The sequence below is a fragment of the Mastomys coucha genome, unplaced genomic scaffold, assembly GCF_008632895.1.
Source record: "Mastomys coucha isolate ucsf_1 unplaced genomic scaffold, UCSF_Mcou_1 pScaffold14, whole genome shotgun sequence".
In the NCBI taxonomy this organism is placed as follows: domain Eukaryota; kingdom Metazoa; phylum Chordata; class Mammalia; order Rodentia; family Muridae; genus Mastomys; species Mastomys coucha.
In genome coordinates, this window is record NW_022196896.1 from 59,398,272 (window position 1) to 59,409,421 (window position 11,150).

Consider the following 11,150-nt stretch of genomic DNA (forward strand, 5'->3'; position numbering starts at 1 on the left):
CCCAACCCCCACCCTCCACCCCACCTGACCTCTACATTCCCTGGGGCCTCCAGTCTCTTGGGGGTTAGGTACATCATCTCTGATTGAACACAGACCAGGCAGTCCTCTGCTGGTTGGGAACCTCATATCAGCTATTCTATGCTGCCTGGTTGATGGTCCAGTGTGTGAGAGATCTCGGGGGTCCAGTTAATTGAGACTGCCCATCCTCCTACAGGGTCACTCTTCTCAATTCTTTCAGCCTTTTCCTAATTCAAGAACAGGGGTCATCTGCTTCTGTCCATTGGTTGGTTGCAAATATCTGCATTTGACTCTTTCAGCTGCTTGTTGGGTCTTCCAGAGTGTAGTCATGCTAGGTCCCTTTTTGTGAGCACTCCATAGCCTCAGTAATAGTGTCAGGCCTTGGGACCTCCCCCTTGATCTGGATCCTACTTTGGGCCTGTCGCTGGACCTTCTTTTTTTCAGGCTTCTCTCCAATTCCATCCCTGTAATTCTTTCAGACAGGAACAATTATGGGTCAGAAATATGACTGTGGGATGATAACCCCGTCCCTCATTTGATGCTGTATTCCTGCTGGAGGTGGGCTTTATAAATTCCCTCTCCCTACTGTCAAGCCTTTATCTAAGATCCCTCCCTTTGAGTCCTGAGAGTCTCTCAACTCCTAGGTCTCTGGTGTATTTTGGAGGGTTCCCACAATCTTATTGTAAAATTTTATTAAATAATGTGCTAGATGTGACTTTTCTTTTGATGATATCTTATCCCTCTCCACTTTAAGTCAAAAGTCTCTAAAGTTGGGGTGGTAAAACCCTAACTCACATGCATTGTGATTTTTGTTTTATAGCTGGAAGGAAGGCAACTCAAAAGAGAGCCTTGACCAGTCATGTATTTGAGAAGTGGATTAACTAGGCAAGTTCAGAGAGCTGCCATCAATAATTTTCCTCCTATCCCCAAACTGTCCCACTGTTGAATTCAACCTCCTGTTTTCACATAGATTTCTCCTACTTCTACTCTTATGCTGAGTTTCTTCTTGTCTCTAGACAGGTCAATGCTGTCATTTGCCACAGTATATTCTGCTTCCTATTTAAAGGGCTGAGAACTATTAAGTGAGAGAAGACAAGATACACATCCACTCTTTAAGAGTCTGGCTTCTGGGAATTCATTTACCTCCAGATCCAGCTATTATAACTTTTGACAATATACGTAAAGGATGCCTCATCCTACTACATAGACATTTGTTTAGTCATATATATTGCTGCTCTCTTCATAACAGCCAGGGATTAGAAACAGCTTATATCTCTATCAATGAAAACATGGATAAAGAAAATGAGGCTCATTTACACAATTGAATATTATTCAGGTATTTAAAATAATGAAATAATCAAATCCATAAGTAAATGGATAGAGATAGTGAGTTTTAGTATCCTGAGTGAGGTAGCCTAGACCCCCAAAAGACAATTACTGTATGCATTCACTTCAATGTGGCTGGGAGTTGTTGTAATCATTGTATATATGAATGGTAGTTTGTTGTAACTTATATGCAAGCTACAATTCATATAACTAGAGCAGTTATGAATAGTATAAAGAACGGGGGTGGTGATGGGTGGATGTTAAGAAGGAGAAATATAATAGGTATAGCTGAATGTGGGGGTCTAGAGTAGGAAGAATAGATGAAGGATATGGGAATGATCCAGCTAGTACTAAAAGCTATTTGAGCTATCTTATGGAAACTGAATATAGTAGAAGCATCCTAAAAATATACATATGTGAAAGTGAACTAAGGAAATTACCAAATGCTGGAGGAAAGAGAACCACAACTGCACATCTCTCATCAGCAAATGAAATTAATTGAATTGTTGACCAAAGAAGTCCCATGGGCATCTCCACACAACCCAGGCTATTGCCAAGTCTATTGATTACTCTCCACAAATGTACAAAGTGCCATATTGCTGAATACAACTGCTATACTACTCACTGAACACAGGGATGTCAAGCTGGAGCCTATTTAAAGCTTTCACCCCTAAGGACTAAATATTCAGAGTTCTGGAAGGTACTCTGTGTGCCACCAAAGGAGAAAGGTAGATACTAAGCTAGCTTCAAACCATTCAATTTATGATGGTGACCCATCTGTAAGATACTCTGATGCAATAATAGTACAAAGCTTATGGGCATAACCAATGAATACCTGATTGGACTTAAGATCCATATACCTGGTACTACCTGAGTGACTAAGAACATGAGAATAGATAAGACAGGAGCCAAATATTAATGGACTGTAGTAATAAAATAATTTCTGTATATATTCTTCTATACTCTTAATCCCGTGCCTTGCTCAACCATCATTGGAGAACTGTCCTTTTGCAGCAGATGGAAAAACATAAGAGACTTACAACTGAACAGTGTGCAGAGGGTGAGAAACCTTGGATGACTCTGCCATAAATAGGATTCTCCATCAAATCCGTACACTTAGGTTAAAAAAAAAAAAAAAAAAAAAAAAAAAAAAAAAAAAAAAAAAAAAAGGAAGCTCTGGGGAGGTAGAGACAGAAAGTGTAAGAGGCAGAGGGGACATCTGACACCAAGGAAACCATGGCTTCTAAACAAAGCATAACCTGGGTACATATGAACTCACAGAGACTGAGGCAGCATGTGCAGGGGCTGAATGGGTCTGTACCAGATGGAGTCCTAGAGGTGAGACAGTGGACTTATGCCCCGTGCCTAACCCAAAAAGCTGGTAATCACTTACAAATGAGAGTTTAGTTATCTGTAAAGGAGCTTTCACTGGGAAGCAAACCATTCTTAAACGTTGTCCCTATGCTCAGCTGTAGATGGCCAACACAACATGAACTCAATGGCATCTTCAGAGGTTCTTCATTTCATAATGTTGTGTTGGGTCAATATTTTTTAAACCTTATATGTCATTTTTGGATATATTATGCATTCTGGATTTTTTAAAATGTGTTTGCCTCTGCATCTACATGTGTTTCTTTATGCTTTTTCTTTGGCTCTTTTTCTCCTGTTATTTTTGCCCTATGCTAATGATTTGTTTGTTTTGTTTTGTTTCTTATTTTATTTCATCATATTTTATTCCTTAGATTCCTATTTGTTCTCTAAGAAGAGACAAAAATTATATGGATTATGACAGGAGGGGATGTGGGGAAGAATTGGGAGGAGTTGGGATAGGAGAAGCTGTAGTCAGAATAAATTGTATGAAAAAAATCTATTTTCTATAAAAGAAAAAATCCTTCCAGCTTCAACAATAAATGGCAGAGCATCTAGAAATCTAAAGACATTCTAGAAATCTCTGCAAGCTTCAACAATATTTTGGAGCCAGTTAATCTGTTGTATAAAGTGTCCCTCTGGTATTGAGGTTGATTTTTAACACAGCCATGGAAATTATCTGGTTGATCTTCAGTGTAAAGCAATCATGACATTCACCCACATGACCTCAACATGTTTACATTAATATCTCAAAGCTTTATCCAAATAAAAGTTAATTTATGCAGAAAAGGTTGAGAATTTAATTCCCTAAAATATTAAGGCACTTCATCTCTTGCCTCATCATTTGAAGCTCTATAACTGGATTCATGGATAATTCTTTGCATTTTCTAGTTTCATGAATCTTCATCATCATAAAATATCCTTTCTTTGTTGTTCAGATTATACAGTGTATCTTGAATTGTATGGTAACATAAGCACTTATATAGAGTAAAAAACAAAACAAAACAAAGAACCTAACTGCTTATATTTCTGGTTTTCATGGAGCATCTCTTTTTACCCATTTAACCTATTTGATTTCATTTCCTCCTTCCCTCCCCATCCTCACCCTCTCCCTTTTCCTTCTCCCCCCCCCCACTTCTTCTGTGTGTGGTACATGCATATGCATAATAATCTATATTGGCATATGGGAAAACAGAAGTTAACATTAGTATGTCTTCCTCAATGTTTTCTCCATCATTTTTTATTTTTAAGACACAATTTCATGCTGAAAATTAAGCCCATTTATTGGCTAGACCTTGCGAGCCAGGGAGCCTCTAGGACGCAGACATCCCAGTCATCCCAGTCTCTCCAGTACTGGAGTTACAGGAGGGCTTCTGCATATCTTATCTATTATTTTCACTTTTCATTTTATGTAATGGTAGTTATAGAAATTATTTATGTGGTTAATACCTCACAGTCTATGCAGAAGTATCATTTTTTATCCATTTAAATGACACATGGAAATCTTACTACTGTGTAGGTTCCTTTACTTTATGTCTCATCCTGACTGAAGTAGTTACACAATAGTACACTTTATTATACAACACTACAGTATTTCTTTATATTTATGTTAGCATTAATTTTGAGATATCAATCAGGAATACTATAAATGCACCAAACACCTGTCCAACAATTTGTGTTTCTCATACTCCTCGTGAACTTCATGTGCTTCTCTTCATTACTTATTATTGTTACTTATATATTTATGCACACATGAATATAAGTAAATATAACTTTATGAGTCAATTTAGTGTTGTCTATGTGTATATGTTTTTAAAGAATGACTACTTGGAATTAGATAAATTACATTTAAAGTTGTCATAAATTTGGACAAATTAGGAGAAAAATTAATTTATCCTTATTTATGTCATTTCATATTAAATCTTCTTAAGGTCCTAGATGTTTATCTGGAATTATGTCCTTTCATCTGCAGACTAGTCTTTACCTTTCTTTTTATTGAAGACATCCTATAAACATCCTTGTAAACATCCTATAGACTTTCTAACTTACAAATGCAGAGTAACTTCACCTTTTTGCAAATCATTAAAATAAAATGCCTGTTTTCATCATGTTTAAAAGATAGTTTTCTTGAGCCATAAAAACTTGAATTAAAATTTTTCCTTTTACCTGCAGTTTAAAGATGTCTTCTTTCCCTTTTTAATAAAGCCAATTAGATGATATTCAACACATACTGTCAAAGAAAGCCCAGCTACATAAGATCTAAAATTCAAGCATAGAAAGTTTAAATTATATTGTCTATTGCCCTGTTTTTAATGTGATTTTCTAGGTAAAAAGTTAGTCTTAAGACAGTGAGGAGAGCATTTCTACATACTCATAAGTAAAAATGTCAGTTTTATGACTATCTATTTAGCAATTTGTAATCACCCATCTTTAAAAATAAACACTCATCATCCCTCTTTGTTCTAACTTACAAATGCAGAGTAACTTCACCTTTTTGCAAATGATAAAAATAAAATTAGACAAAATGTCACCTAAAAAGTTTCTTGCATTTCTAAAGTGTAACCACTTTCTCTCTTTGCACCTTTCTTCTGCTTTCTGCACTAGTCTTCTATGTAACTAAATTCATTTAAATTATTTTTCCACTTAACTTTCCACTTCATTGTTTTGATTGAATCCATCCTTTCAAATTAGAATTCATGTTTGATTTTCTTTTATGTGTATCCTCTGCAATGTAAAGTTTCTTGCATTTAGAAAGTACTCAGAATTTCTAATGTGCAAGGGATTCCTTTTTTAAAAATTTTATTTATTTATTTACTTATTTTTAATGAGGGACATGAACAACTGCCTAATCAACCCAGTTATGGATCAGACCAAAGTAACAATATCAACATATCTATGCTGGTGAACTGGTGAGTGTATTGGGTTACTTACAAGAATATGGGTGAGAGGTTACTTACAGAATCATAGATGTCTCAAGGGCAGCTGCTTCACTTTTAAGTTTTCTGATGTCTTTCAGGCAGCCTCACTGGCCAGGCAGATATTAGAGTCCCCTCTAAGAATTCTCAGAGTCTCCTACAAGCAGTTCTGCACTTTCTATCCTCCTATCAGCTGTGTGATGCTTCTGTAATCTTGGTGAGACTTTTGAGTCTTGCAACTTTCAGCTTTCTCAGAATTGTAAGGCTGTTGACTTCCTGTGGCTTATGAGATTCTTTTCCCAATTCAGGAGGGAACAAATGACCAGCCAGCATCAGTGTGTGCAATGGTGTGATGGAAGGGTATTATTACAATTTCCTCAATGTAGGATAGGACAGTAAAAAATTCTTATTTAAGATGTTTAAACTTAGAGATAGATGCATGTGTATGTATGTATGCATGCACATATGACACTGATGGATATTTTGAGGAAATAAATTAGAGCTCATTTGGTAAGAACCTGGTCCTAAGGCTTTTATTTTTTTTAATTTTAATTTTATTTTATTTTATCTTTTATTTTTGGTTTTTTGAGACAGGGTTTCTCTGTATAGCTCTGGCTGTCCTGGAACTCATTCCGTAGACTAGGCTGGCCTTGAACTCAGAAATCCACCTGCCTCTGCCTCCCAAGTGTTGGGATTAAAGGTGCACACGACCATTGCCCAGCAAGGCTTTTAATTTTAATTTATTATTCACCTGCTATTTTAAGCAAAAGAAACAGTTGAATTACTAGACATGTTTAAATGAGAACAGGTCCAAGAAGAAATAAAGAAATGGAAAATAATCTCATATTATTTGTATAGTGTGGGTCTCTCTTCTTGGGGACCATCAGTCACCAGCCTATGAAGACAAAGGAAGCAGAGGTGGTAGGCAGGGTTCCAATGGCAGTGAGTACCCATAGATGGGTTTTCAGAGACTACTGAAGGGAGACAACACTACTTTATTGTTTCAGGAATAGGGTACATAGGGCTTTTAGGAATACAGGTGGAAAGGGGTAATTGGTCATAACACATAGTACATGTATATAATAGTATATAATTATCATGAAGGTAGGAAGCCAGAGCAGATGCTTAGTGAAGCAGCTCTGGACATAGTCATTCTAAAGATAAGGCCAAGTATTCGTGTTCAGGGGCACTCTCCCCTCCCGGCAGAGTAAGGGAGGCTCTGCTGTGAAAGGAGGTCCCCCATTTTGCTTGAGCCCATAGAACCATATGTTCATGGGGGACTACAACCTTTTGGCAGGGTTCTCAGAATAGTATTATGGAACCTGAGTAGTGAATGCATAAAATAGAACCATCACTATAGGGTGCTTGACATCCACCTTATGTGACCTTATGAGAAAATATCTCACATTAGAATGGAGGTTTGGGGACCTTATACCAATTATACTTAGTGTCTGGCATTGCATGCCTGGATACTCAAATCACTAGAGAAGTAAAATAAGGCATTTTTGTTATATTCATAATATAGATGTCATCAGATATGTAAAGATGGATGAACTAATAAACATGAATTTGAAATGTTAAATAGTAGCTGCAAATATTTATTTAAAAACACATTTAAGAGGTTGTATTAGTTAAGATACTTTTGGGTACAAGTAAAAGAGATTCTGAGAGGGATGAGTGGGAAGACAACCCAGGCTAGAAAAAATCCTGGACTGGTTATCTAGGTTTTAGTGCCATTTCTCATCTGTTTATAACTTCTTTTCCTTTTTCTTTTTTTCTTTTTTTTTTTTTTGGTTTTTTGAGACAGGGTTTCTCTCTATAGCCCTGGCTGTCCTGGAACTCACTTTGTAGACCAGGCTGGCCTCGAACTCGGAGATCCACCTGCCTCTGCCTCCCAAGTGCTGGGATTAAAGGCGTGCGCCACCAGTTTGATATTAATGACTATACTCACTTAAATAGATAGGTAAGGTCACAGTCCCAGAGATTCTTTTAATCATAACAATGTCTGCAAGTTGAAATTAGTTTTATCCCCTGGGTCTTACAGAAAACGACCAGGTCAAATCTGAATTCATAAAAATATTATTATAAAAGCATGTTAAAATATGCACAATATGAACAATAATCCATATATCCAGAAGAATTTAAAAACAATGCTAGTTAAAATACAACTAATAACTAAAACAAATATATATCTGGTTTAATAGAAATATGTCCAAATAACAAATGCTTATTTTAAAATTCACAGAAGGAGCAGCCAACAGCTATCTAATTGGACTGGAACAATTTTTATTTTATTTTATTTTATTATTAATTTTTTATTTTTATTTTATGTGAATATACTGTAGCTGCCTTCAGACACACTATACGAGAGCATCAGATCCAATTACAGATGACTGTGAGCCACCATGTGGTTGCTGGGAATTGAACTCAGGACCTCTGGAAGAGCAGTCAGTGTTCTTAACTGCTGAGACACTTCTCCAGCCACCTAAGCAATTTTTAATTGGAGATAGTTCAAGTCTAGTACTGTAAACATAACCAAGAAACTGGGTAGAGAGGTAATAGGTTCTGGGAAAACATAGGAAAACCCATTCCTAACATTAATGAAATAATATAACCTCCATTGTTTTCTAAATACCCCTATACCCACAGAAATATCTCATTGAAGAATCTTTTTTTTATTTCCTTCTTTCCTTTTTTCCTTCATTCCTTCCTACTTTCCTTTCTTTGCTTTCTTTCTTCTTTACAGTACACAGAGACTATTGGGATATCCACAAGATGAAGCCCAAATGAGACATTTATAACACAATTACTATCCCTATGGCTCAAGGAGCATCATGAATTGGTGTAGGAGCGTTTGGGAAGAACCCGAGGATAGTGATGATTGTATATAATAGATTCTTCTAGACAGGCTGGAGATTTTACTCCTATGAGTTCTCACAACATGCTTGTCGACATAAGGCCTAAAAAGCCCAAACCAATCAACTTGAACTGTGGTTAGAGGAAAATTTCACAAAGCCCCACACTTACTTGAAGAGCATTAGACAAGCCAATGGGGTGCTGATGGAGGGAGAATCTATTATTTTATTCTAATTTTCTCTTTCTTCTGTTTCTTTATGTTTTCTTTTAGGTGTGAGACATTAGTCTTAGGGTTTCTCCATAGACATAGTCAAATAGAGGCAAGATTAATTACTGGAGTCAATATGCATGCATATATAGACACATATGTGTACATATATACACATATACATATATGCACATATACACATATAGATATATACATATGTACACATATACATGTATACATATATACATGCATATGTGTGTGTTTGTATAACAAAAATCAAAAATAAAATAGAAGAAGTCATGAAGTTGAGAGGACATGGTTGAAGGAGAGCACAGAAAGAGATGGAGGGAAAGAATGGGAAAGATCCAAACACAGTGTACTTATAAAGTATATCAGTTCATACCTGAAAAGAAAATATGGCAACGTTGTTCTTAGGAGCTTCCGGTTCAAAATTCATTACACCTTGTCTCCAGATTTTCACAATTTTCAAAAATAAAATAAAATAAAATAAAATAAATAAATAAAACCTCCAATAATTCAAAAGTCCAGCTTAGCTAAGAATGTTGAGATATTTCAAATTGTTCTTCATTAAAAATCCTGCAATTTGATATTGCTGAATTAGAAGTGGAAAATGCCCTATCAGAAGGCATATAACTACAGAGAGCCCTCTTATGAATTAAACACCTTAAAGTACTTTATGTAAATTGGCTCTTCTATCCCCATTTTTGGGGAGGAATTATCGGTCAAGGTTTTCACTTTGCACATCTGCGGGTGTAAATCTGATGTAGTGTGGTGTTTTACTCACCTCGGTGATCCTTTATAAGCTGTTATAGATTTCTGTATATCATCCAGCAATCTAGGCAATTGCCCATGAACTGTGGCCTACTGTCTCTATCCAGCTTCCCACAAATCAGCGTGGCAGCCATATGGAAACCAGGCTAAGGCTTGACTCGAAAAAAGGAGAGAAAATTTACAGTTAAAAATTAGGGCCAATTTCCTTAAATTGACCTGATTTCATGAACTTTTCCTAAATTGCAAACCATTGTCAATGGTAATCACTTCCAGTTCTTAGAAAGCTGGAGGGAAGAACTATTTTGAAGAGGAGACTATGTCCTTTATTTTTGGCACCTACTGAACACTGATCTGAATTAGGCCTAGAAATTTAATATACTATAAGAATGTAGAAAAAGCTAAACAACAATATCAATTTCTTAATTTTATTCTAAATTTTATCAATTTCTACTTGTCATGAGAAAAAGAATTGAACAGAAATATATGTCAACATGTCTCTTTTTGGGGATTGTCTTAGTCTTTGGGAAATTATGCTGACAAAATTTATCCATAAATATGTCAGAGCTAATTTTTAACCTGAATGACAAGAAACTTGACATTGAACTTTAGTAGTCAGGCTTAAATGAATGTCTTTTATTTCTCATATAGGATCTTAAGCCATTAAAGGTATTAAATTGGAACCAATTTGTTTTGTATGGGAGCCTCTTACAGAATAAATGAGAAAGGAGAAAGATGAAAGAATACCATGAGGCCATTGAAAGTCCAGGGCTTAGAGTCAGGGGCACACAGTATCCTCAGTGTCACCTCTGTGAAATTTCTATACTAGGGAAAATGGGCATCTCTACTCTCTAAGGATAGAGTAAAATTCGGTCCAGCGCTAGAAGGCTTTCACCTAGTACCTCACATCAGAAACACTTCTTCTTTAATTCTGCCACTAACATGTCGCACTTCAATTCATTTAAACTCAATGATTATTTTGAAAATATATTTATTTATTTTTCAATATATTTATTATTTCTCCTACAAAGCTTTCCATGCTTATAGTTTCCTATTTTTATTCTTTGAAATTAAAATATAACCATATCTCCCTTCCTTCCCTTTCCTTCCTCCACCCTCTCCCAAATTCCTGTCTCATATTCATGTGTTCTTCATTTAGACAAAATATATTACTTTTAAAAATTATCTTGGGATACTAAACAAATCTAAACAACATAAAATGAAACCCTTGGAGAATAATTAGCTATTCTCTTTCTCATGAAAATCACTTAAAAATAAATCCCTTGACACAGGTTTCTTAATACTGGTGATACTGTTTATATGTATATATTCAGTGTGTGCCATTTCATGATATTAAATGCGTTTATATATTGCTAATGGGATTTTGTTTCAATGACAGACTGCACAGATTATGGCTATCAAGAAACTAGACAACAATAAACCAAATAATCCGATTAAAATGGGGTACAGATATAAACAGAGAATTCTCAATAGAGTAATCTCAAATGACTGAGAAATAATTGAAGAAATATTTAACATCCTTAGCCATCAGGGAAATGCAAATCATTACTTTGAGATTCATTCCATTGAGAAATACTTGTCCTTTTGTGATTGAGTTACCTCACACAGGATGATATTCTCCAGCTCCATCCATTTCCCTAAGAATTTCA

The 11,150-nt window shown here is 35.7% G+C and overlaps 1 long non-coding RNA gene across 1 annotated transcript in view; it reads right to left on the bottom strand.

The window, feature by feature from the left end:
* Nucleotides 1-443: 443 nt before the first annotated feature.
* LOC116089113 overlaps nt 444-11,150 on the bottom strand; it is a 21,322-nt gene continuing 10,615 nt past the window's right edge. The window contains exons 5-8 of the long non-coding RNA XR_004118160.1: nt 9,497-9,635; nt 9,095-9,288; nt 4,879-4,971; nt 444-490 (exon numbers count right to left, since the gene is read on the bottom strand). This is a non-coding gene — a long non-coding RNA (uncharacterized LOC116089113). The remainder of the gene's footprint in view (nt 491-4,878; nt 4,972-9,094; nt 9,289-9,496; nt 9,636-11,150) is intronic.